Source organism: Capra hircus, chromosome 22 (genome assembly GCF_001704415.2).
Source record: "Capra hircus breed San Clemente chromosome 22, ASM170441v1, whole genome shotgun sequence".
In the NCBI taxonomy this organism is placed as follows: domain Eukaryota; kingdom Metazoa; phylum Chordata; class Mammalia; order Artiodactyla; family Bovidae; genus Capra; species Capra hircus.
The window spans coordinates 40,058,993-40,081,259 of NC_030829.1; the positions used below are offsets into that span (position 1 = coordinate 40,058,993).

Genomic DNA, 22,267 nt, shown 5'->3' on the forward strand with positions numbered 1-22,267 from the left:
GAAAGGAATGGACAAGGGGATCTGTGGTACAATTTTAGTTAAGATACCAGGGAAGGCGGAGTTCACTCGTAAACTGGATCAAAGTAAGGACTGAGGGCCGCGTTCTGAGAGAAACAAAAGAAAAGGCTTTAGGAATCAAAAAGATCCGGAATGAGGCGAGGAAGTGAAAGGAAATTCGGACAGAGAGGAATAGTGAGCGGAGTAAGTTGAACGCATTGGGGAGGAAAGAAGGTAACAAAAATATAGCACAGCCTAAACAATGATGTTACTTTTTACATTTGGTTTAAAAAAAACTGTGTGAACTATGACGAAACTCTTAATGAGGAGACCCTCACCTCAGCTTCTCTTCAGAGAGGGACAGTGTTCCCGGTCCCTAAACAGGGATTTTGTTACTATAGCTTTTGATTGGCCCGGTGTAGGCGCGTGCTCTGCGCCTATTGGCCCGCGGCCCTGTCCCGGGACGGGTAGCCATCTTAGGGCCTTGCATACTGCACAGGCATCTGGGAGTTGTAGTCCCTGCTCTGTTCTGTCCAGTCGCGGGACTTTTTGCCCTCTGCTCCCGGGAACGTCAGGCAGCCACCCCCGTGGGCACAAGCCCAGGCGCTGTTCCTGGCCCGCGCTCCCTCCCTCTGCCTTTACTTCTCAGCTGCCAAGATCTTGGAAGGTAGGGGCTGTGGGCAAGCCCAAGTCGAACAGCGTTTCTGTGGCGCAGGCCCGGGTTTCCACACGCGTCTGATCGTTACTCCGGCGGCCCAGTGGGGCGGAGTCTAACTGGGTCCTCGCAGCTAGTTGGGACGTGGTGGGGGTCTGTCCGGAGGACCTTCCCACGTCACCGAGGCTTTACATGGCTTGTTCCTGAGCACCGGCCCTAATCCTAACCTGCCCCTCTTCTGCTGTATTTTATAAGTGGGTAAACTGAGGCATGGGGTCACGCCAGCGGTTCCAGGGAGGCCCCAGCTCCCGGCCCTGGTGGTGTAGTTGGCACTGGTCACTTTAGATGGTTTTCAGTTTCATTGTTAAGAAGCAGGACCTTCTGGTGCAACAGATAAGGGTCAGTGTTAAAACACCCAGCTTTTGGTTCCCACGGTGGAGAGGGGGTGGTTTGAACACGTGTCCAGGAGAAGAGCCGAGCAGGGTACAGGGCAGGCAGTATTTTGGGAGACAGTTTTACATTTAGTATTCAAGAAACACACAAAAAATAATTCATTATAGGAGGAGAAAAATCAGGACTTTGTTGGACTTCCTTACATCTTTTTATGGCTTAATGTATGAAAACATGTGGGGATTTTAAAGGTATGTTCATGTGAGGGAAAAAAGGTCGGTCAGTGAAACTGGAGCTGGATTTGCAGTCTCCTCTCTAGGATGAAATTCTGCCTTTGCTGTATGACCAGCCACTTATAGTGCATACCGAAGAAAAAAGAGCTCAACGCTCCCTGCCCAAGTGGCCTAAGGAGCTGCCGAGGAGTTGAAATGTAAATGAAGTCTTGCCTGTGAAACCTTGCCCCTTGCAAACTTACAGCTTTATTACTGTGGGTCTCTGAAAAACGTGCTGGAAACCAGCACAAAAAACGGCCAGAGGTTGTTTTAGAAAGGGTCTGTAACTTGCCGGGTCCCGGACTACCGCGGGCGGCCCCAACTCGCACCTGTTAAGGTGGTGTGCCTGAACTCTCCGCTTTCTGGCTCCATCTTCTCGCCGGTGGCCCGGACCGCGGAGGCTTCTGGGAGTTGCAGTCCCTCTTCTTGCTTCCCGGAGGGCTGGTACTCCACCTCGCAGCCTGCCATTTGGCGAGTGAGGTGTCTCCTGGTGGATGAAGTTTCACTTCAGCCGTTGCATGGAGCAGCTCCTTGACTTGGAACTACAACTTCCACTTGGCGCTGCGTTTTTGGCTGCCAATCTTGAGCCGAGTCTATTGAGAAAGGTTTAGTAAAAATGTGTTTTTGTTGATTGTTTACGTTCTTCCAAGTACTAAGTATAGGAGATTATTGTATATGCTCTTCTAAGTACGTTAGGTAGGGGTTATGCATGTTTGCAAATAGTGAATACTATATCTCACATTTGTAGATGAGTAAAAAATACTTGCGAAGATGAATTTCGGTCACACATTTAGTAATAAAATGTAATATCTGTCTTATAAATAGACATTATTTTTAGTTATTATAGTTTAATCTTATATGAGAGGAACGGCCATTTGCATGTGCATTTTCCGTGTTAGAAATCTAAGGCTACGAAAATTAAGCAGCGTGGCGAAGTTAACTCATCTAGTGAATCAGTTCAGTTCAGTTCAGTTCACTCGGTCTGTCGTGTCCGATTCTGCGACCCCAGGGGACCCATGAACTGCAGTGTGCCAGGCTTCCCAATCCATCACCAAGTTGCTGAACTTGCTCAAACTCATGTGCGTTGAGTCGGTAATGCCAACCAACCATCTTATCCTCTGTTGTCCCCTTCTCCTCTTGCTTGTGAATAGAAGTGAATAGAAGTACCAACATTGTAACCCTGTCTTCTTGACAGTCTCTGCTTAGAAAAACGTACAGGGAGCCCATCCATTGAGAGTATGGAATTTGGAATCTTTCCATTATACCATGTTGTCTCTGTAGTTAGACACTAAATGGTATTGCTTTATTTATCTGAGGCAAAAATCTTAGAACAGTTCCTGGCATATAGTACACGTTTCACAAATGTTAGCTATAAGTAGTTTTATAATACCCTTATTTTAGAGAACAGGTAACTGGCCCAGGTAGTAAAGCAGTTTGCCAGAGGTCACACAGTCGGTTTGTGTCAGACATCAGACTAGACTTAAATGTCTTCTTTCCAAGTCCTGGGTTATTTTCATTCTACTAACAGTCAACTAGCAGGAACACCAGATGTGAAGCTGTTTAGATAATGGTTTCTCTCCTAATTTGTTCTTTTAGGCCACAGACCAGTACCGATTGTTCTAAAGTCTTGTTTCTTATTATTGGTCAGGTCAGTTCAGTTCAGTCGCTCAGTGGTGTCCAACTCTTTGTGACCCCAAGAATCGCAGCACGCTAGGCCTCCCTGTCCAACACCAACTCCCGGAGTTTACTCATGACCATCAAGTCGGTGATGCCATCCAGCCATCTCATCCTCTGTCATCCCCTTCTCCTCTTGCCCCCAACCCCTCCCAGCATCAGAGTCTTTTCCAATGAGTCAACACTTTGCATGAGGGGGCCAGGTACTGGAGTTTCAGCTTCAGCATCAGTCCTTCCAATGAACACCTAGGACTGATCTCCTTAGGATGGACTGGTTGGATCTCCTTGCAGTCCAAGGGACTCTCTAGAGTCTTCTTCAACACCATAGTTCAAAAGCATCAATTCTTCGGCGCTCAGCTTTCTTCACAGTCCAACTCTCACATCCATACGTGACCACAGGAAAAACCATAGCCTTGACTAGACAGACCTTAGTCGGCAAAGTAATGTCTCTGGTTTTGAATATGCTATCTAGGTTGGTCAGAACTTTTCTTCCAAGGAGTAAGCGTCTTTTAATTTCATGGCTGCAGTCACCATCTGCAGTGATTTTGGAGCCCCCCAAAATAAAGCCTGACACTCTTTCCACTGTTTCCCCATCTATTTCCCATGAAGTGATGGGACCAGATGCCATGATCTTAGTTTTCTGAATGTTGAGCTTTAAGCCAACTTTTTCCCTCTCCACTTTCACTTTCATCAAGAGGCTTTTTAGTTCCTCTTCACTTTCTGCCACAAGGGTGGTGTCATCTGCATATCTGAGGTTATTGATATTTCTCCCGGCAGTCTTGATTCCAGCTTGTGCTTCTTCCAGTCCAGCGTTTCTCATGATGTACTCTGCATATAAGTTAAATAAGCAGGGTGACAATATACAGACTTGACATACTCCTTTTCCTATTTGGAACCAGTCTGTTGTTCCATGTCCAGTTCTAACTGTTGCTACCTGACTTGCAAATAGGTTTCTCAAAAGGCAGGTCAGGTGGTCTGGTATTCCCATCTCTCTTTCAGAATTTTCCACAGTTTATTGTGATCCACATAGTCAAAGGCTTTGGCATAGTCAATAAAGCAGAAATATATGTTTTCCTGGAACTCTTGCTTTTTCCATGATCCAGCAGATGTTGGGAATTTGATCTCTGGTTCCACTGCCTTTTCTAAAACCAGCTTGAACATCTGGAAGTTCACGGTTCATGTATTGCTGAAGCCTAGCTTGGAGAATTTTGAGCATTACTTTACTAGAATGTGAAAGTGAAAGTGATTTCGCTCAGTCGTGTCTGACTCTTTGCAACCCCATGGACTGTAGCCTACCAGGCTCCTCCCTCCATGGGATTTTCCAGGCAAGAGTACTGGAGTGGGTTACTAGCATGTGAGATGAGTGCAATTGTGCGGTAGTTTGAGCATTCTTTGGCATTGCCTTTCTTTGGGATTGGAATGAAACCTGACCTTTTCCAGTCCTGTGGCCACTGCTGAGTTTTGCAAATTTGCTGGCATATTGAATGCAGCACTTTCACAGCATCATCTTTCAGGATTTGAAATAGCTCAACTGGAATTCCATCACCTCCACTAGCTTTGTTCGTAGTGATACTTTCTAAGGCCCGCTTGACGTCATATTCCAGGATGTCTGGCTCTAGGTGAGTGATCATACCATCGTGATTATCTTGGTTGTGAAGATCTTTTTTGTACAGTTCTGTGTATTCTTGCCACCTCTTCTTAATATCTTCTGCTTCTGTTAGGTGCCTACCATTTTTGTCCTTTATCAAGCCCATCTTTGCATGAAATGTTTCCTTGGTATCTCTAATTTTCTTGAAGAGATCTCTAGTCTTTCCCATTCTGTTGTTTTCCTCTATTTCTTTGCATTGATCGCTGAGGAAGGCTTTTTATGTCTCCTTGCTATTCTTTGGATCTCTGCATTCAGATGGGTATATCTTTCCTTTTCTCCTTTGCTTTTCACTTCTCTTCTTTTCACAGCTATTTGTAAGGCCTCCCAGACAGCCTTTTTACTTTTTTGTATTTCTTTTCCATGGGGATGGTCTTGATTCCTGTCTCCTGTACAATGTCACAAACCTCTGTCCATAGTTCATCAGGCACTCTGTCTATCAGATCTAGTCCGTTAAATCTATTTGTTACTTCCACTGTATAATCATAAGGGATTTGATTTAGGTCATCTGAATGGTCTAGTGGTTTTCTCTACTTTCTTCAATTTAAGTCTGAATTTAGCAATAAGGAGTTCACGATCTGAGCCCCAGTCAGCTCCCGGTTTTGTTTTTGCAGACTGTATAGAGCTTCTCCATCTTTGGCTGCAAAGAATATAATCAATCTGATTTCGGTGTTGACCATCTGGTGATGTCCATGTGCAGAGTCTTCTCTTGTGTTGTTGGAAGAGGGTGTTTGCTATGACAAGTGTGTTTTCTTGGCAAAACTATATTAGCCTTTGCCCTGCTTCATTCCGTATTCCAAGGCCAAATTTTCCTGTTACCCCAGATGTTTCTTGACTTCCTACTTTTGCATTCCAGTCCCCTATAATGAAATGTGGCCCCATACCCCATGGCTTAGTTTCATTGAGTTAGACAAGGCTGTGGTCTGTGTGATCAGATTGACTAGTTTTCTGTGATTATGGTTTCAGTGTGTCTGACTCCTGATGCCCTCTCACAACACCTACCATCTCACTTGGGTTTCTCTTACGTTGGACGTGGGATATCTCTTCATGGCTGCTCCAGCAAAGTGCAGCCGCTGCTCCTTACCTTGGACGAAGGGTACCTCCTCATGGCTGCCCCTCCTGACCTTGAACGTGGAGTAGCTCCTCTCGGCCCTCTTTGTGCCCACTCTTGTTATTGGTAAGATTGTAATATTTCATTAATTCAATAAATGTTTTTTGAGTATTTTTATATGCTTATCTTTCTTTAGATATAGGGCCTCATGGATGAAAAGTAGCTAAGGGGTAGGGCTAGAATGACCTTATAATCTAATTAACTTTTTCATTTTAAAAATCAGGGAAGTAAAAAAAATGAGGAGTGTGAGGTACATCATGTTTCACAGTCCTCATCTCATGCCTTTGTCAGAAATATTCTGTCTGCAAGGAGACAGGGTTCTGCAGGCTCAGAGTCCTGTAATAGTAGTAGCGGTGTTAGTCATTCATTCGTGTCCGACTCTTTTCGATCCCATGGACTGTAGCCTGCCAGGCTCCTCTGTCCATGGGACTCTCTAGGAAGAATACTGGAATAGATTGCCATTTCCTTCGCCAGGGGATCTTCCCAACCCAGGGATCAAACCTGGGTCTCCTGCATTGCAGGCAGATTCTTTACTGTCTGACCATGAGGGAAGCCCCCATAGTACTGTATGATGTAACCTTTTAGGCTCATGCTTTCTTTAACTTAGTTCCCTGGCCCTTGCCTTGTTCGTATAATTTTTGGTGGAATGCTTAGGAAATGTTTCTGTGTCCCTGTCTTTTTATGTACATGCAGCTTCAGGATGTTCCTTTTGTATTTTGGGAATTTAATCTTGTTTTGGCTGTTACTCTTTTCTCTTTTGTCCTTTGAGACGTGATAACAAAATCTGACATTATGTTTGCATTCACATACATTTGAAATCTAATTCTTTAACACAGGTTATCGTAAATGAACACGAGTTGTTTGAATTATATAAAACTTGTTTTTAGAAGACACATTAGTCCTTTCAGTTATGTATTCACAGATAATAAAGTAGGTGACTCTCACCTCTCATGTGTGAAAGATGGTTTCTGCATGATTAGATAATAAAGTAGCAGTTTTAGAGACTTCTCTGGTGGTTCAGTGGCTGAAATTCTCTGCTCCCAAAACAGGGGGCCCGAGTTCGTCCCCTGGTCAGGGAACTAGATCTTGCATGCCACAACTGAGATCGAAGAGGCCACCTGCCGCAGCTAAGACCATGCATAGCCAAATATTAATAAATACATACAAAAATTAAAGCAGCAGTTTTTAAAATTACTGGCTAAACCTTCCTGAGACAGTCACTATGGGACATGTTCTGCTTATCACCCCTGTACTACCAGCTTTTTTCTAAATGACAGTCTGATCAATCATCTTCCAGCATACTGCTTGACCACTGGTAGACACTGAAAAAGTATTTGTGGAATTGCATCCATAAGCACCTTTGAGCTCTGTCCTCACATTTCCCCCTTGAATCTCAGTTTTCTCTTTTAATGTTGAAATGCAGCTTTGAAATATAAGCTGTAGCAGGTTGCTTTCAATGTCTACATTGCAGAGAAAAATTTCAGCCTTTGAGGTCATCCTCTGAGGGACTGTTTCTTTGGGAATGTCCAGGTCTGTGACTTCTAAGATGAGAAAGTGATTCAAATAGCAAAGCACAGAGAGTAGTCTGAAGGCCTGTGATTCAAATCCCAGCCCTGCCTCTTCAGCATGTTATTAAACCTTTGGTTTCCTCTTCTGTAAAATAGGGATAATAAGCACTTGTACCTTATAAAGTGATGATAAAGATTAAATAAGATAGTGTGTTTAAAGCTTTGAGTATATTTTCAGGCACTCAATAGCTTGTGTTCAATAGATGAATAGATCTTATTTTTGTTATTATTAATGTAAACTTGTTTATGAAAATATATTTACTCAAGATTTAAACTAGAGGTAGATCCCTATTTGATAAAAGTGTCTCATTTGTTTTCTTAGAGTAACAAGCTTGGCGAATACGTATAAAATATGAAGTTAGGGCTTCCCTGGTGGTCTAGTGGTTGAGAATCTGCCTGCCAATGCAGGGCTTTGATTCCTGGTTGTTGAGGTTCCCACATGCCGCAGAGCAACTAAGCCCTGTGTGCCACAACTACTGAGCCAGTGCTCGGGAGCCCAGGAGCCACAGTTACTGAGCCCCTGCAACCACGGAAGGCCATGTGCCTACTGCCTGTGTTCCACCGCAAGAGAGGCCACTGCAGTGAGAAACCCATGCACTGCAACAAAGAGTAGACCCCCTCAGCCACAACTAGAGAAAGCCTGCATGCAGCGGCAAAGACCTGGTAGAACCAAAAATAAATAAATCTTTAGAAAAAAAAGTGTAGTTAACTGCAACTCTTGATGACCCATCTTGTCAGCCCAGTGAAACTCTCTTGTGTAGGCAGATAGTGAAGCTTTTGGCTCTGCATTGCCTGCTGAGAGGGGCCTGATCTCTGGTTTCATCTATATATGAAATCTTGGGTTGAAAAGCGGCTGACTGTCAATGGGGCCTTGTGTCCACTTCTAGAAAGGACTGAGCCTATCTCAGGAGCCTCAGGGTTAAAGTGAAGCAGTTGTCATCTAGCTGATGAGTAAGCCCAGGGCAATGGCCAACGGCCGTGCTGCTTTCTAAAGCTGACAACTTCAATAGTCATGAGGTTACTGACGGATAAAGGGTTTACTCTTTTTCTTTTTGGCCAGGCAGCATGTGGGCTCTTAGTTCCCCCACTAGGCATTGAACTGACACTCCCTGCAGAGGAAACACAGAGATTTAACCCCTGGACCACCAGGGAAGTCCCAGAAAACTGGTGATATAGGGGACAGGAAAGGAGAAACAGAATGAGGATCATAGGGGACTTCCCTGGGGGTTCCGTGACTAAGATTCCACACTGTCAGTGCAACTAACTCCCTGGTTTTCAGGGAATTAGATCCCGCATGCCACAACTAAGAGTCCTGTATGCCTCAACTAAAGATCCTATGTGCTGCAACTAAGGCCCAGCGCAGCCAATTAAATAAATATTAAAGCACCAACAACAAATGAAGATCATAGCAAGAGCAAAGAGAAGAGGAATGAACGAAACAGTCAAGGCCCTCAGTCGAGTTATCTTAATGTAATTACTGAGCACATGTATCCTGCTTCTAGCTTTGTGCCAGGCACTGCACTGCTGTGTATTGGAGATACAGCCTTGAATGCTACTGATACAGAGGTGGTCCTGGTTGTATATCCTAAGCAGTGAAGAACTTGAAGGGAAGAAGGAAGGAGGATAGAGTGTGTTGGGGTTTGATAAGCAGAAAGGTCTCTGTGCTTGGGAAATACAAATCATTGAAAGGGGGAGATGAGGCTGCAGAGGCAGGCATGGGTGATAGTTTGCAGAGTCCAGTTACCTGTATTGTAAAAGAATTCCAGACTTTATTCAAAGGTATTTGTGAGACCATTTAAACATCTTTTTTTTTTTTTTTTTTAAAGTCATTCAGTTGTGTCCGACTTTTTGTGACCCCATGGACTAAACAGTCCACATTCAGGCCAGAATACTCGAGTGGGTAGCAGTTCCCTCTCCAGGGGATCTTCTCAACCCAGGGATTGAAGCCAGGTCTCCCTCTTTGCAGGAGGATTCTTTGCTAGCTGAGCCACCAGGGAAGCCCAAGAATACCTGAGTGGGTAGCCTATCCCTTCTCCAGGGGATCTTCCCAGCCCAGAAATGGAAGCGGGGTCTTCTGCATTGCAGGTGGATTCTTTACCAGTTGAGCTACCAGGGAAATCTTAAGGGGACAAATAAAATTATTTGATTTATTTTTTAAAGAGTTTGGGTGCAGTATATATGATGAATTTGTGTGAGGTCATAGTTGATGTGAGAAAAGCAGATAGGCCTGCGTTTTTTTAACGTGCATTTGAATCTCCTGCTAATTCTAAAATGCAGAGACTGATTCAGCAGATCTGGAATGGGCCAGAAATTCAGTGTTTCTAACAGGCTGATGCTGCTGGTCCGTGGACTATACTTTGAGTAGCAAGCAGGTACTTAGGAGACTCTTCAGTGTTCTAGGTGAGAGACTGTGGTGATTAAGAGAATGGACTCTAGAGAGCAGAAGTCCTGGATTCTAAACTTGGTTTTATCACTTACTTGCTGTGTGACATTGGGGGAAGTGGCCTAATCTCTTTGAGCCTCAATTTCCTTATTCTCTGTGAAATGGGGGGTAATAATTTGTTCCTTTAATCATGTTTTAAATTTTGAATGAGGTCACCCCTGGAAAGGGTTATTGTGCTTGATACAGTAATTGGCATTCAGTACATGGCAGCCTTGGTTTTATTCTCGGTGTTACTAGTAAAAAACCACATTTTGCATCCTGCTCCATGTTTCCTTATCATGTTTTGAATACTAGGTGAAATAGGTAGGCTTCCTTTAATTCTGCTGTTTTTGCTCATGTCTCATGTGTGAACTGCTGAACTTATTCCAATCATTTGTAAAAATTTCAGCTTTATGGGCAAAGAAGTATATTTCTTGCAGCAATTGACTCTGAATTTGATGGCCAAAAAAATCTAAGCTCTTTCTAAATTTGAGGGAAAAATAAGGGAAAAGTGATTTGCTGGAGGGTTTAATACAATTTAAATATTACATATTTTGGGTGAATTTACATGTATCCTAAGGTTTTCTTATAATGATAATTAGGAAGGAAAAGAAAAGAAAATTGAGAAACTGCTTAAGAGGTTCACAAAAGGCATTCATTGACCGTATTCTGGAACTTAAAAGACTCTGAATCATTTTGTATTTACTAGTGTTCGTTATTATGGATTTACTTCTTTTTATTAACAATCAGAGTTCCATTAAAATTCAGTATATTTTTCAGTTTCTCAGGCTCACAGCTCTTGGAACTAAAACCCATCATAGATAATGTTGAAGTATCAGTGCTTCCTCATGAGGTTTACTGCATGCATATTTTAGTTGGGCACAGGCTGGAGGAGAGTATGGTCTGCAGTCATTTAATTGCTAAAGTTTGTTTTATGTGATAAGAACAAAATTTTTATTTTCTGCAAGACGTGAAGTCTCCTTTGTGTGTCTTCAGTTAAAAAAAAACCCAAAAAACTCACTGCTATTTTCCTCCACGTCCACTGCAGGACAGAACCTATTTGGTCATGTCAGTAGATGCTGGAGTGATGCCTCGAGGCTGGATTTTGTGTGTGTGCTTGGAGCCCTGAGGACAGGCAGAGGAAGGGGCTAGAACCTGCTAGAGTAAGATTGTTTCTCTAAACCCTGAAGTGCCGTCAGTCTCTGTCCAACCTCTTCCAGGAACAAGCGTAGTGCGGGAAGAGGTAGTAATTTGCAGGAGATCAGGGAAAAGCGGGAGAGAGAGACAGAGACACAGAGGGATACAGAGAGAGAAAGAGAAACAAATGCGGAGGGAATGGAAGGGGTAAATCAACAAGAGGATGGTTGGGAGGAGGGGAAGGGAAGGTTGTTTTTCGGTTTTTCATTCCACAAATATGTATGTAGATGGTGCCTCTGAGGTTGTGCTGGGCACAGCTTACATGGCTCTACACACAGAGAGGCCTGATTAATGTGAAGTGTTGATACCTTCATCAACAGGGAGGTGATGCTGGGGCTACAAAAACAACAGGTGGCTCCCAGTTGCTGGGTTCTGCCAGCTGAGGGGGTAAAAGCAAGGCCAGTAGACAGCGGGCACAGATAAATCTGCAGCTGAGGCCCTCTCTTGGCCTCTGTCTGCAGGACAGAACATTTCCTCTAAGCATCTCTTGAACTTCCAACAAGGCAACAGACCAAGGTCTCCCTGGCCCAGAGGGATTAGCTTTGTTTGGCTTTCTAGTGCAGATGAAACAGCTGAGTCCAACTCTTGTGTGTCAGGGCCTTCCTGGAATTATATGCAAGCATGGTTTGGCCAGAAGCTTCTGCACTTCTAGCTAAGCTCCCAGGTGCTGCAGATGTGGAACCATGGGTCACAGTTGGAATAGCAGTGTTCTAGATCCTTGTAGCTTCCACTGTGTTGCCATATTTTTTAAGTTAAAATAGAGTTGATTTACAATGTTAGGTTTATTTCTGCTCTACAGCAAAGTGATTCAGAGATACATATATAGTCCGACCGTTTATGACCCAATGGACTGTAACCTACCAGACTCCTCTGTCCATGGGATTCTCCAGGCAAGAATACTGGAGTGGGTTGCCATTCCCTTCTTCAGGGGATCTTCCTAACCCAGGGATTGAACTTGTGTCTCTTAGGTCTCCTGCATTAGCAATCAGATTCTTTACCATTAGCACCACCTGGGAAGTAGGTAAAATGTAACAATATTTATATATATATATATATTACATTCTTCAGTTCAGTCAGTCTCTGAGTTGTGTCTGACTCTTCACAACCCCATGGACTGCAGCACGCCAGGCTTCCCTGTCCATCAACAACTCCCGGAACTTACTCAAACTCATGTCCATTGAGTCAGTGACGCCATCTAACCATCTCATCCTCTGTCGTCCCCTTCTCCTCCCACCTTCAATCTTTCCCAGCATCAGGGTCTTTCCAGTGAGGCAGTTCTTCACATCAGGTGGCCAGAGTATTGGAGTTTCAGCTTCAGCATCAGTCCTTCCAATGAATATTCAGGACTGATTTCCTTTAGGATGGACTGGTTGGATCTCCTTGCAGTCCAAGGGACTTTCAAGAGTCTTCTCCAACACCACAGTTCAAAAGCGTCAGTTCTTCGGTGCTCAGATTTCCTTATAGTCCAACTCTCACATCCATACATGACTACTGGAAAAACCATAGCTTTGATCAGATGGACCTCTGTTGGCAAAGTAATGTCTCTGCTTTTTAATATGCTGTCTAGATTGGTCATAGCTTTTCTTCCAAGGAGCAAGTGTCTTTTAATTTCATGGCTGCAGTCAGCATCTGCAGTGATTTTGGAGCCTCCCAAAATAAAGTCTGTTACTGTTTCCACTGTTTCCCATTTGTTTGTCATGAAGTGATGGGACCAGATGCCATGATCTTAGTTTTCTGAATGTTGAGTTTTAAGCCAACTTTTTTACTCTCCTCTTTTACTTTCATCAAGAGACTCTTTAGTTCTTCTTTGCTTTCTTCCACAAGGGTGGTGTCATCTGCATATCTGAGGTTATTGATATTTCTCCTGGCAATCTTCATTCCAGCTTGTGCTTCATCCAGCCCAGCATTTCTCATGATTTCTCTGCATGTTAGTTAAATAAGTTAAATTACATTCTTATATATATATTTATATTTTTTGTATTTTTTTTCATTATGGTTTATCACAGAATATTGAATATAGTCCCCCATGCTATACAGTAGGACCTTGTTGTCTATCCATTCTATATATAATAGTTTGCATTTGCTAACCCCAAACTCCCACTCCATTCCTTTCCCACATCCCCTCCCCCTTGACAACCACAAGTCTGTTCTCGATGTTTATGAGTGCTTCTATTTCAGGAAAGTTCATTTATATCATATTTTAAATTCCACATGTAAGTGATATTATCTATTTGTCTTTCTGACTTACTTCACTTAATGACTAGATCCATCTGTACTGCTGTAAATAACAGTGTTTCATTCTTTTTTATGGCTGAGTAGTATTCCATTGCCGGAGAAGGCAATGGCACCCCACTCCAGTACTCTTGCCTGGAAAATCCCATGGACAGAGGAGCCTGGTGGGCTGCAGTCCATGGGGTTGCTACGAGTCAGAGACGACTGAGCAACTTCACTTTCACTTTTCACTTTCATGCATTGGGGAAGGAAATGGCAACCCACTCCAGTGTTCTTGCCTGGAGAATCCCAGGGATGGCAGAGCCTGGTGGGCTGCCATCTATGGGGTCGCACAGAGTTGGACACGACCGAAACGACTTAGCAGAAGCAGCAGCAGCAGCAGCAGCAGCAGCAGCAGCAGCAGCAGCAGCAGCAGCAGCAGTATTCCATTACATATAGGCACCACATCTTCTTTATCCACTCATCTGTCAGTGAACACTTAGATTGTTTCCTTGTTTTGGCTGTTGTGCACAGTACTGCTGTGAACACAGGGGTGCTGTATCTTTTTAAATTATAGTTTTATTTGGATATATGCCCAAGAGTGGAATTATTGGATTGTATCGTGACTCTATTTTTGGCTTTTTAAGGATTCCCCCTACTGTTCTTAATAGTGGCCGCACCAATTTACATTCCCACCAGCAATGTAGGAGAGTTCTTTTTTCTCCACACTCTCTTCGGCATTTATTATTTGTAGACTGTTTGATGATTGCCGTTTGGCCAGTGTGAGGTGATACCTCATTTTAGTTTTAATTTGCATTTCTCTAATAATTAGGAGTGCTGAGCATCTTTTCATGTGCCTGTTGGCCATCTGTATATGTCTTCTTTGAAGGAATAGCCTCTTAAACTTTTTTATATCTTTCATTTCAACTCTTAATTTTTGATCAGTGCCTCTCTTCCCTCTCAACTGTAAGCTCCATGAAGGCACAAGTCGTGGCTATTTTGCTGATGCTGCCTCCTCAGCATGTGGCCCCTGTGCAGGGTGTGTGGTCCATGTCAGGTCCTTGGGCTTCCCAGGTGGTGCTAGTGTTAAAGAACCTGCCTGCCAATGCAGAAGACGTAAGAGACCTGGGTTTAATCCTGGGTCAGGAAGATCCCCTGGAGGAGGGCATGGAAACCCACCCCAGTACTCTTGCCTGGAGAATCCCCTGGACGGAGGAGCCTGGTGGGCTGCAGCCCATAGGGTCACAAAGTGTCGGACACAAGTGAAGCAACTAGCACACACGCACACCAGGTCCCTAATTTGGAGTTCAGTGTTGTACTTAGCACTGAACCGCATTACTTTTGGCCATCCTCTATTCCTTCTCTGGTTAGCCAAGTCCTGGTTGCATGGGGAGTATCAGTTCAGTTTAGTGGCACAGTCGTGTCCAGCTCTTTGTGAGCCCATGGACTGCAGCACGCCAGGCTTCCCTGTCCATCAACAACTCCCGGAACTTACTCGAACTCACGTCCGTTGAGTCAGTGATGCCATCTAACCATCTCATCCTCTGTTGTCCCCTTCTCCTCCCACCTTCAATCTTTCCCAGCATCAGGGTCTTTTCCAGTGAGTCAGTTCTTCATGTCAGGTGGCCCGAGTATTGGGGTTTCAGCTTCAGCATCAATCCTTCCAATGAATATTCAGGACTGATTTCCTTTAGGATGGAATGGTTGGATCTCCTTGCAGTCCAAGGGACTCTCAAGAGCCTTCTCCAACACATGCTTCTCTAAAGCATCTGTTCTTCAGCGCTCAGCTTTGTTTATGATCCATCTCTCGCATCCATACATGACTACTGGAAAAACCATAGCTTTGATCGGATGGACCTTTGTCGACAAAGTAATGTCTCTGCTTTTTAGTATGCTATTTAGGTTGGTCATAGCTTTTCTTCTAAGGAGCAAGTGTCTTTTAATTTCATGGCTGCAGTCAGCATCTGCAGTGATTTTGGAGCCCCCCAAAATAAAGTCTGTCACTGTTTCCATCGTTTCTGCATATATTTGCCATCAAATGATGAGACTGGCTGCCATGATCTTTGAATGTTGAGTTTTAAACTAGCTTTTTTGCTTTCCTCTTTCACTTTCATCAAGACAATATACAGCCTTGATGTACTCCTTTCCCAATTTGGAACCAGTCCATTGTTCCATGTCCGATTCTAACTGTTGGTTTTTGACCTGCATACAGATTTCTCAGGAGGCAGGTCAGGTGGTCTAGTATTGCCATATCTTTAAGAATTTTCCACAGTTTGTTTTGATCCACACAGTCAAAGGCTTTGGTGTAGTCAATAAGGCAAAAGTAGTTGTTTTTCTGGAACTCTCTTGCTTTTTCTGTGATCCAACAGATGTTGGCAATTTGATCTCTAGTTCCTCTGCCTTTTCTAAACGTAGCTTGACATCTGGAAGTTCTCGATTCATGTACTATTGGACCCTGGCTTGGAGAATTTTGAGCATTACTTTGCTATCATAATTGCAGTTGTGCAGTAGTTTGAACATTCTTTGGCATTGCCTTTCTTTGGGATTGGAATGAAAACTGACCTTTTCCAGTCCTGTGGCCACTGCTGAGTTTTCCAGATTTGGTGGCATATTGAGTGTAGCACTTTCACAGCGTCATCTTTCAGGATTTGAAACAGCTCAACTGGAATTCCATCACCTCCACTAGCTTTGTTTGTAGTGATGCTTCCTAAGGCCCACTTGACTTTGCATTCCAGGATGTCTGGCTCTACGTGAGTGATCATACCATCATGGTTATCTGTGTCATTGAGATCTCTTTTGTACAGTTCTTCTGTGTATTCTTGCCACCTCTTCTTAATATCTTCTGCTTCTGTTAGGTGCCTACCATTTCTGTCCTTTATCGAGCCCATCTTTGCATGAAATGTTCCCTTGGTATCTCTAATTTTCTTGAAGAGATCTCTATAGTCTTTCCTGTTCTGTTGTTTTCCTCTGTTTCTTTGCATTGATGGCTGAGGAAGGCTTTCTTATTTCTTCTTGCTATTGTTTGGAACTCTGCATTCAGATGGGTATATCTTTCCTTTTCTCCTTTGCTTTTCACTTCTCTTCTTTTCTCAACTATTTGTAAGGTCTCATCAGACAACTACTTTGCCTTTTTGCATTTCTTTTTCTTGGGGATGGTCTTGATCACTTTTTTGTGTACAATGTCACAAACCTTCGTCCATAGTTCTTCAGGCTCTCTGTCTTATCAGATCTAATCCCTTGAATCTATTTGTCACTTCCACTGCATAATCATAAGGGATTTGATTTAGGTCATACCAGAATGGGGAGTATAGTAAGTAAAATCTACAGCAGTCTCAGACCTAAGTTCTTCTTATCATTTCTCTGAATGTGTACAGAAATTCATTTCCTCTCTTTATTGGAGATTACACCTTGTATATTGCGTTAATATTGTCTCTTTTCCCTCTTGAGAAAGTTTGCTCCCCGAGGGCAGGGACCTCATTGGTCCTATCCCCTGGCCCATGGTAGACAGAATGAGTTTTGGCTCCTCATTACCATCAAGATCTGAAAGTCTGGGTCATGCTGTGGCTGCTGCTCCAAACAGATGGGTCATTGATGTTGTACAGATAATAGGAATTGTCAAATGCTGGGGAGTCAAGGAGGGGCTCATAGGGAGGGAGTATGGAGAGGAGACTACTGTCTGGTTCTGAGCGCTGACTGCTGGCTTTGCTTCTCATTAGCTGTGTAATCTTGAGCAAAGTACTCAACCTCTCTGAGTCTCGTTTTTCTGTAAAACAAAGATGATAATACTACGTAACTCTTCAGAGTTTTTGTGAGGATTCAGTGAGATGTGTTGATATAAAAACTGCCTTGCACAGTGCCTGATGCGTAGTCAGCACTCAATAAATTACCCGTGGGCACTGTCATTAAATCTAGAATTTTGCTCTGTCTACTTCCTGGCAAGCAGTTATCCTAATTTTCCCTTTGAAGGTCATAGCTAGATGTTTCTCATTTTATTTTGTTTTAGGGGGAAGTCTCATATTTGGCAATGAAATAAATGGAGAGGCTAGTGGTTCTGGCCATATAAGGTTTACCAAAAATGTTGGTGAACAACTCTCCAGAATTCAGCACACAAAAAAATAAATGCTGGTTGATGTTCAATACAAAGAACTGTAAGTTAGAAAATACATCTACCATGCTGTAATATTTAAATGCTTTCTCACTTGAGAAGTGAGACACTTAAGATTCTCATTAGCCCAACATCAGAAAAATGATAAATATTAATATTTGTCATCAAAGGAAAGCTTAGAAATCAAAGCAGAGCAAACAACTGTTGTATTTCAACGATTACATAATCCTGAATGAATTTTAATTCAGCACCTCCAAAAGTCTCTTTTTAAGATTTCTGTGTAAGGCAGTTTGTTTTTATCCAGTACACAAACTAGGAAAGATGTGCATTTAGTCAGAAAAAATTCAGGGGATTTGCTGATTCAAAGACCTGGGCTTTGTTATGTTTTATGTCTGTAAGGGAGACCTAGATACGCCTGAGCCAATCCTTCTCCATTGATCTTTATCTATTTTAGGAGAAGCATGTTGGGAAGTTGGCTCTGGGTAGATTATGGAAGGGCACCAGGGTGCCTCCTGGCTTTGCTTCTCTACTCTATCTAGTTCTGAATGTGCCAGGACCATGTACATCATCCCGCTTGGTCAGGAGGGAGCAGAGGGAGAGATGACAGACTGGTGCCATCACCCTGCAGCTGTCAGGGTCCCCCCTTCCTGCTTTCAGGGTCTGAGATTGGCTGACTCAGCGTGAGAGAGCCTCATCACGTCACCACAAAAACACAGTCCTGGTGGAGGTTGGGAGACCTGGGTTTTAGTTCTGGCTCTTTCACTGCCTTATGCAGGTTCTGTCCTCTCTCTCTCTGGGCCTCCCTTTCCACACCTTTCAAGTGAGGGACTTGGATCTGATAATTCTGAAGTCCTGGGCTCTCCAATATCCTGTGACCAGGTGGAGAGCTTCAGGGATCTGCTAAGCCTTCCCGCTACCCTCTGCCAAGGGGCATTTGCCTGGCGAGGCACTCTTTGGGGCCAGATAGACCTGCATCTTGCCTTAGCTAATTTACTTAAGTACTCAGTTTTCTCATCCACTAAATGGAAATAGTACAAGGTTGTTGTAAATAGGAGATGATTGTGAAAGCATTCAGTGCTGAGGAATTTAATGATGCTGCTGTTTTGATATTATTATGTTATTATGTTGTTACTGTAATTATTATGTTTATATCTTGACTCAGCGCTTTCCTGTCTCTTTATGGTTCAGTTTTTTCTTTCTAAAAAATAGAGATAATAAGAGAATCTATCTTATTGGTTAATTGTGAGTGTTAAATGAGATAATACATGAAAACACATGGGATGCTTCCTGGTATAAAATACCAGATACATAGTAGCAGTTATTTTAGCTATCATTTTTTTAAAAGTTAGTTGCAATATCTTAAAAAAAGAACTAGATAAGAAAAGGTGATTGGGGGTAATTACCTTCTCTAATACACATGCTGAAGCACATTTCCCAGTTGTCTAAAAGATTCCATGTTTTCCCTAAGCATCTCATTTATCATAGGGAACAGTAAATAAATTATGTCAAAACTGTACTTAGGAGTAAGCTATATGTATCCAACATGAGCTCTTAAACCTGGATGCTGTAGTCTCTTTAACATCAAATGTTCCATATACATACACAGGAAACAAAAACACTAATTGGAAAAGATATCTACATTCCCATGTTCATAGCAGCATTATGTATAATAGCCAAGATATGGAAACAACCAAAGTGGCCACTGGTGGATGAATAGATAAAGAAATTGCGGTATTATAATACAATGGAATATTATTCAGCCATAAAAGATGAAGAAATTCTACCATTTCTGATACATTAATGGATCTTGAAGGCATTATATGAAGTGAAATAAAGTCAGACAGAGACAAATCCTGTATGATCTCATTTACATGTGGAATGTTAAAAAAAGAAAAAAAGGAAAGCTGCACCCCTCCCCCACTGCAAACCTACACCAAACTCACAGGAAAAGATCAGATTTGTCATTATCAAAGGTACAAACTTCAATTGTACGATAAAAATTAGGTTTGTAATGTAGAACATGATGATTATAGTTGGCAGAGCTCTATGGTATATGGGAAGGTTTTTAATAGAATAGACACTAAGTTCTCATTGCAAGGAGAAATTTGTTTTTTTTTTCTTTTTATTGTATTTTTATGAGATGATGGATGCTAACTAAATCTACTTATGGCTATCATTTCACAGTAGATGTAAATCAAATCACCATGCTGTACACCTTAAATTCATACAGTGATATATATCAATTACTTCTCAATAAAACTGGGAACAAAGCTAATATATATACAGTGGAGAAATGGAGAAATAGAAGACAACTAAAATAGTGGAACATGATACTTCTGGGATGACAGCTGGAAAGTCGGAAGAAATGAAGCAAGAGATTTTTTCCTCCCTAAAGTCTATGTATTTCTATTTGAGCTAAACCATTTACACTATTAATTAATAAGAATTATTTTGCTAAAAGTGAAAAACAAAAAAACTAATGTTCCAGGTCCATGATGTATGTCCACATATGGATGACGTATATTAGTTAGAAGAGACCTTACTTTTTATCAGGTTACTATGGGCCAGACCCTAAACTAAGCCCTTGTGGGGATTCTCTCATTTCATCCTCACAGCAACTCTAGGGAATAGATACTCTTCTCTGTTTTTTACAGATGAGAAAACTGAAACAGAGAGGTTAGATATATGCTTCAGGACACCCAGCTGGCAAGTGGTAGTGCTGACACGTGGACCCATGTCATTTGACGTGGGAGAGAGCTTGAGCTCTACCAGTCCTCAGCTAGTCAAGAGGTCAAACCTGCCGGGTGGCTACTCTTTCTGTATTAATGAAGTCTGATGGACCAAGACAAGGATATAAATGGACTTGCTTTTTACCAATGACATAGCAGATTAATATTCATTCTTATTATTTCCAGGATCATTCCATTTCATGTAAGGGGATGAATTTCAATATGAAATAGACTTATTTAAGGAAACATCAATATTTTTCTCAAATTGGCAGCATCAAAACTATATTTATGGAATTAAAACATATTGCATTTATATAATGCAAATTCACTTGGAAACAAGATTTCTTTATCTCTTTCTGTAGCTTAGCTTGCAGCTGTTGGCATCAGTCTATTTTTAAAACACAAAAATAAATTGTTCTTGTTAACTCCTTTGGGTCTGCAGACAAATGCTAGACAGAGTTACTGTCGATGAGGTCAGCATCTTGGTCAGAGGGCCCAGATTATTCTATCAGAAGGTGCTATTTCAAAAAATAATCAAAAGCGAAAACTTTTCTTACCAACTGCATAAGAAAATTAATTCATTTTCGAAAATAAAAAAAAGACAAAAATGCTCAAAAAATAAAGTAATATTGGCATTTTGTCCCCTTATGATACCACTATCAATATTTTAATGAATACCTTTTCCATCTTTTTTTTTATTGCATATGTGTATTTTTTCTGTTAGTTTTCTAAATTGGGATCACAGGTTATATATTGTTGTGTTATCTGTTTACTCATCAGTGTATTGTGATGTTCATTTTCCTATGTCAGTAATGATTGCGAAGTACTCTTTCTGTTAGAACCTGCAACTTACCCTAATTGTTTAACAGTAGGTTTCCCCACCTCTGCTTCCAATATAAGTTTGTTGTTGTTGTTTAGTCACAAAGTTGTGTCTGCCTCTTTGCAACTCCATGGACTGTAGCCCACCAGGCTTCCTCTGTCCTTGGGATTCTCCAGGCAAGAATACTGGAGTGGGTTGCCATTTCCTCCTGCAGGGGATCTTCCCGATACAGGGATTGAACCCACATCTGAATGGCAGGCATGATTTTTTAATCACTGGGCCATCTGGGAAGCTCTTTGATGTATGTTAGTGAAGAATATTTGCATATATTTGTAGTCACATCTATGATTCTTTTCTTAAGATATATTCTCAGAATTGGAAATGCTGAGTTATATGGTAAGCTGTAGGAGTAACTATTTGGTTTTGCTTCACTGCAGGCAGTGGTCCCTTGTGCACCTAGAATCCCCACTAACAGCATCTCCTGGGCTTCGTTTCCCAGGAACTTCAGAGAAAAAACTATGGAGCAGGAAGCTGGTGGGACATTAATAACATCAGTCTTCAGATTCTACTCATGATCAAAATAAACATGTTGGGTTTCTGGTACCAGCCTTAACATATCCTGTATTTAATATTTTAATCGTCAGCTCTGAATTCTTTCAGCTGCAAGTAACAGAAAACTTGACTTATGGGGGCTTTAAAAAGTAAGGAGTTATTTCTTCCACATAATAAGAAATTTGGGGGGCTTCTGTGATGGTTCAGTGGCTAAGACTATTTGCAATGCAGGAGGACTGGGTTCAATCCCTGATCAGGGAGCTAGATCCCACATGGTGCAACCAAGTGTTCTCACATGCCACAACTAAAGATCCCTCCTGCCTCAACTAAGACCCAGTGTAGCCAAATGAAAAAATAAAAAAAAAATATATTTATATATATAAAAGAAATTTGGAGAAGGCAATGGCAACCCACTCCAGTACTCTTGCCTGGAAAATTCCATGGACGGAGGAGCCTGGTAGGCTGCAGTCCATGGGGTCGCGAAGAGTCAGACATGACTGAGCGACTTCACTTTCACTGTTCACTTTCATGCATTGGAGAAGGAAATGGCAACCCACTCCAGTGTTCTTGCCTGGAGAACCCCAGGGATGGCGGAGCCTGGTGGGCTGCTGTCTGTGGGGTCGCACAGAGTCGGACATGACTGAACTGGCTTAGCAGACTTAGCAGCAGAAAATAAATTTAGAAATGTGTGGTGGCTGTGGCTTTAGTTTAGCAGCTCAGATGTTAAATAGAGTGTGTTTGCAGTGTTGTTGGTCTTTTCTAAATGGTCACAAGATGGCTGTGGGTGAGGCAGGTATCATGTTTGTGTTCTGGGAGTCAGGGTAGGGGTGTGAGACAGATGAATGAGACACATTTTTGATTCTGTGAGTTATTAGCCTGATTTTAGAAAGTGGTACTTTTTTCTCTTTTTGCAGAAATA

The 22,267-nt window shown here is 42.3% G+C and overlaps 1 protein-coding gene across 4 annotated transcripts in view; it reads left to right on the forward strand.

The window, feature by feature from the left end:
• FHIT (fragile histidine triad) overlaps nucleotides 521–22,267 on the forward strand; it is a 1,556,965-nt gene continuing 1,535,218 nt past the window's right edge. For 3 of the 4 annotated variants that reach the window (XM_005695769.3, XM_018038276.1, XM_018038275.1), the window contains exon 1: nucleotides 521–664. The gene's annotated coding sequence lies outside the window, so the exon portion shown is untranslated. Of the gene's footprint in view, nucleotides 665–1,706; nucleotides 1,920–22,267 lie in introns of those variants that run through there. The other variant, XM_013973685.2, reaches the window with a different exon arrangement.